The following is a 6,000-nucleotide window of genomic DNA, read 5'->3' on the forward strand; positions in this document are numbered from 1 at the left end:
GGTATGGATTGAAAACACAATACGTCACAGTATCCAGCGCTCATAATGATTACATCGACGCATTTGGGCATAAATTCAATAAATATTATTCCTGTCTATAGAAATCTGATGAAAACCTATGAAAATATATCAATATTTCTCCAAATCTGCACATTTTTGAGCTAAAGCCCTGAGGGACGTTGTTTTGTTTATCGCTGTCATGACGACAGCACGGGAGTTTTTTATGAATGAAAGCGGTTGACGGTCATAATTCATATTAAAGGTATCGACTCATTTTTTCATTTCATAACTCCTGACACAAATTAAGACATAACTGTCACTATAAGTTTTTCAGAATACAATAGTGGTCAAATACTGAAACTTGAGTCTTATATCTTTTTAATGATGTATAGTTTGTCAATGTATAACATTAAATCTGATAGTAATTTTTAACTAAATAAAAAAAAAAACGCTTCAGTGCGCCGACGCACTGGTGAAGCTTAACAGGTTAAATGTTGAAGTTAGCTGGTAGCCTGATAAAATAACATGATAAATTTATTTTATAAAATAAAAAACCTCCGAAAAGCTCTGGCCATTTGCCCCGAGGAAGCACAGATGAGGCCTGATCAAGCCCTGGAAGTGACAGTGGAAGCGCGCACTAGCATGGCACACACTAGCATGCTCGATTTTGGCCCGATAGTGGAAACACGCCTATGCTGTTGCATGGAAATTTTAATTAATCAGGCATGTTAGCCAAGGTTTCCCCATGCTGCCTTGCGCGCAGCGTGATTTTATTCATGCTGCTAGGCAGCCTGGATTCCATTGACCAGATTTTCACCTCAGCGAGGGGACCAATCACAGAATGGGGAGGGAGCAGTAAGACGATGACGACGTCTATGCAACCATAGACAGTATATAAACGTATGCGACACACCGAAGCAGTTTGTTTATATCTATGGATCCAACATGGCAGCAGACGAGAAGTTACCTTTCGATGCAGCCTTAGATAGTGTTCTAAGTAGTTTAGAACGCAAGTTTATTTCGTCTTCTTCCTCGTCGAATTTCTGTCACTCTACATACGTCATCTGGTATAATTGAAACGATTGGCTATGAGCTACGTACAGGCGCATTTGATAGACATGCGCCCAATAAACGGCTCTGGGCATTCGTAAACCACGCCTCAAATACGAGAAAATTAACATGTGGTTCCAAGACCACGTCTCAATGTGTCAGGATTACATCACCATCTCCTTCCACTCATTCCCTCACTCCGCCCACTCAGTCATTCACACGCTCATCGTCACCTGAATACTAATCACCGTCACCTGGACCTCATCATCAGTTCACCCATATATACCTGCTACGAACATTCAGTCATTGTCTGATCTCGTCTACACATGACACAGACCCTCTGCTATACTTACCTGTATACCTACCTGCGATCCCTATCTTCTCAGCCAGTCTTCATTCCGTCTTCCATGGAACTCCATCATCATCATCATCTGCAAGAGAAAGAGAGAGAGAGAGACTTGAGAATTCAACTTACTGTTTATTCACCTGTTACGCTGTACCGATCCATTCTGCAAATTAAAGCTTTTAACTTACCTTTCTGTCTGCTTCGTCTATGCCAAACCTGACACAATGAGACTAGGTCTGACGTTAGCCAGGCTACAGGCATGTGACACTGGAACCATTTTTCTAAAAATAAATTAACATTTACTTACATCATCTTCAAGAGACTGAATCAGGTCGAGGCGTTTGGTTGGTGGGCCTTCATCCCCTCCGAAAGAGGAAGCTGAAACTTCTGAGGAGCTGTTATGGACTGTGTTTATGCAGAAACAACCAAGAAAAACACCCTGCCATCATGCAAAATTGCCTCCTCCATGGCTTGACCAAAAGCCAGTCTGAGGAGAGGCAGAGAGAATCAAACCACTATGTCCCAACATGACACCAGACCCTTGAATGCCAACAAAGACTGACAGATCAAGTGCATCGGATGAGGAGGGAAACACTCAGACAGCGGCCCAACCAGTTCAACTGATCGCTGGTCCAAGCAGAAGGGCTTCATCCTTTAGTGGGCACAGGTGATGCGTTTTTAATGATCACTACAAGAGACTGCTTCAAATTTCATTGATTGGCTATATTAATTGTATTTTGATTATTCACTGGTCCAACAGCAGTTCTCTATATTCTGTGAAGCTGACACTCTCTATTTGCTTTCTTTCAATAGACATTAGTCCAGCTGTAAGCATTAAAAAAATGGGAGGTGAAGTGTTTGCATGACTCAATAATTAACTACAACTGACGCTGGACTTAGCATAGTGAGGGACTACTGCATTAACCAACTAGGGGTAAATGCAGAATTAGATAATTGATGATGTTGTCCATTGAACAGAGAGCTTTTGGGCTCTGCTTTCAAGACAGAGCTGATATAAGCTTGAGTGATACTGAGCTCTCTATCAGGAAAAAAAAAAAAAAAAGAGGACATAATATGTTCAAATACAAAAAATGTGGATGATAAAGCTATGGTGCTGGTCACTCCATCTTGGTCAATAGTTAATTTTTTTTTAGGTTTAGAAATAAAAATAGTAACTACACAAATTACAAACAAATATCACATATCACAGATATCACAAATGCTGTCATTACCAGGGATTACACAATGTTAATATTGTTGGTCATGAATTCGAGATTATGCTGAAATCTCCAGTCATTTAAAAGAGCATCTCATAAGCAACAGAAGAAAAGATTATGAAGAGAAATTAAATTAACAGACGAATGATAAATCAGATAAGATAAATTGATAATGGTTCTTTCAAACGACAGCATGTCCAGACCTACCAGAAATTTTTATCTATTAGATATGGAAAAATTTGGGGTTTATGACAGCAGTGTTTAACACAATCAAATGGCAACTGATATCGACCAGCTGTGTTATTCAAAACATTTAGACACTGTCACATGGGGAATGCCACATTGCCTACATTCAGTTGCTTTTATCATCAGAGTTGTGTTACCAATTTAGAATTGGTTGTATTCGCACCTTGAAATTTTGAATAGATAATTGAACATAAAATTAAGTCTATATCATTAGTCAAGAAGGCATAAGCAAAACCCTCAACTTAAGACTATTGAACAAATGAGGTATTAAAAGACAAATTACACTAGCAACCCTTTTTACTATTTTAATTTCAGATGCGCATGGTTTTGACCATTGCGCAAGGGGGGAGATTATTAGAAAAATAAAATTAGAAAAATAAAAGACAAAGATTCACAAAATAATGTCAGAAAAGGAACAACAACTCCAATAGGCTCAATCCCAGTTCCAGAAGGACCCTTCAAACATCTAGTGATGGATTATGAGGACATGATAAAATCAGTAAGAGGAAAAAGATACAGATACAGTTTTCATTGATAGATTTAGCAGATGGGTCGAAGCAGAACCCTCAGCAGACCAAGGAGCAGAAACTGATAAAATTTTAACCAAAGAAGTCATCCCAAGATTTGGCATACCATCTCAGATTAGCTCTGACAATCAACAGAACAATTAAGACTAAGATCAAGCAATGGATGCCATAGGCCATCAGCTAAAATACACCAGCAAAATGACATGGCAAAACAGACAAGCTCTGAATTGGCTACTGGCAGAAAAAGGAGGGGTATGTGTGATGTTTGGAATTGACTGTTGTAACTTTATTCCGAATAACACAGCCTCTGATGGAGTTTTCACTAGGGCCATGAAGAAGCTGAAGGATCTGAGACAAGAAGTTGCTGAAAATGCGGGGAGATACAGACACGTTGGATACTGGTTTGACTCTATATTTGGGTCTTGGAAAGAATGGTTCATTAAGGTGGGAATAATAATATCTGTGGCTGTTGTCATTTTTCTTTTGTGTTTTGTGTTTTCTTTTCTGCTGTGTTGTGCCTTTTCTAAGATCCATGCTAGCCAACGTGATTAATGTGTCAGTCAAACCATCGGGAGTTGACATCGGGTGCACAAACACAAGAGTGCACCAAATTGGGCCAGGACTGGACGAGCTAGATGACTTCCTGTAAAAAGTCCTGGTGGAGGAGTAAGGAAGAGGCTGCCTTGTTAGGGCCCAAGCCCTGAAAGGGCGAAGGCCCTATTGTTTCCGGTAGGATTATTTATTATTATTATTAGGGCCCAAGCCCTGAAAGGGCGAAGGCCCTATTGTTTCCGGTAGGATTATTAGGGCCCAAGCCCTGAAAGGGCGAAGGCCCTATTGTTTCCGGTAGGATTATTAGGGCCCAAGCCCTGAAAGGGCGAAGGCCCTATTGTTTTCGTAAGGATTATTAGGGCCCAAGCCCTGAAAGGGCGAAGGCCCTATTGTTTTCGTAAGGATTATTTATTTTTTTTCTTCTTTATTATTTTTTTTTTGCCTTTTTGCCACTTTTGGGGCCCTTAACATGCTCAAAAAACTCTTGAAACTTTGCACACAGGTCAGAACCCGCGGCCATCAGGTCCGGACTGAAGCTGGTACCCGGGCGTGGCAGGGGGGCTCGACAGCGCCCCCTGGAATGGGGTCCGAAATCTTGGTCCATATATCAAACACGCTTGCATGTAATAATATGAAACTCAGTACACATATAGATCTCATCGGGCCGAACAACTTTCGTGCTCTAAGTTTTACAAAAGCCCAACAGGAAGTCGGTTATTATACGTTGTTTGGAAAATGCATACAATGGAATGTGAAATACTCCTCCTAGGGAATTCATCCGATCGCCGCCAAACTCGGTGTGAATGAAGTCAAGACATTGAGGATGAATTCTTGCGAACAGATTTTTGATATCTCGAACGGTTTGGCCGTGGCGAGGAATCGAATTTATGGCGAGAAAAGAGAAACACGAAGTGGAATAACTTCTGCATACATTAACTGATCTTGATGAAACTTCAGCAGTGTGTTCGTGGTAAGAGGCCGATCAGATGTATGTAGCTATTGTGATTCAAAGTTATAGCGCCACTAACTGGCAGCAGGAAGTGTGTCACTTTCAACATGCTTTTGACAAAAGTGGGGGGGTTAGTTTTAACTACAGTAAAAAAAACTCAGTTCATATATTGATCTCATCGACCCGGACAACTTTCTAATTTAAAGTCATTAGCTCTGACCATCAGGAAGTCAGATATTTTGGTCTGAATGTGGATTTTTTTGCTAAATCAGCCTCTGAATTTTTAGCCACCTTTATCTAAGTGGTTTATTTTATTCCCACCAAACTTTTTCAACATGATAAAAATATATTAATGATGCTAAATTGTGAACGGATAATAAATATCTCAAACGGTTTTGCTATGGCGAGGGATTAAAGTATTGTCTAAAAAGGAAACACTAAAAGGTTCATATATTCTAAAAATTTAATTATAAACCATTTATTACTATATAAAAGTATACAAATATCAGAACTTAACTCATTTTATTCTTTTTTTTCAATTTAAGAATGAAGTTTAAGTTTAAAAACTGCCAGAATGGTTGTTTAGTCTAAACAATAAATAAATAAAGTCAAACATAGTGCTATACTGCCCTCTTGTGTTCAAAATCAGGTAGGCCTATTATATCTATATAAAAATATACTAGGTATGTGACGGTAAGAATATTTTACCACCGGTTAACTGACGTGTGACACCGCTGGGGGCTTTTTAATCGCTAACTTAAAAACGAAAGTAAAATATTTTCGTCCGCACGGACATTGATAATGGTGCGGAGCAGAGCGAGCATTTTCAATAAATTCCTATGGAAGGAGGAATGACCTAAAAAACGTTGACTCTGTTCTGCTCGTTCCTCGCTGAGGACGCGCACCATTATGAATGCCTGTGCAGCCGTGAGCATTTTAGTTTCATTTTCGGGGAGGATTGCTTGAATGTATTTAAAAAAAGCACAATGTTGTGTTTTATTGCTACTGTACAAAAATATAAGTTAACACTTTGCAGTTTGAATGATGTTCTGAACAAAATGACAGAGTATGTTTTTATGTGTCCACTGTTTAATCGCGCCCTCGTTTTAGAGA

The sequence above is a fragment of the Squalius cephalus genome, assembly GCF_949319135.1.
Source record: "Squalius cephalus genome assembly, contig: scaffold_45, whole genome shotgun sequence".
In the NCBI taxonomy this organism is placed as follows: Eukaryota; Metazoa; Chordata; class Actinopteri; order Cypriniformes; family Leuciscidae; genus Squalius; species Squalius cephalus.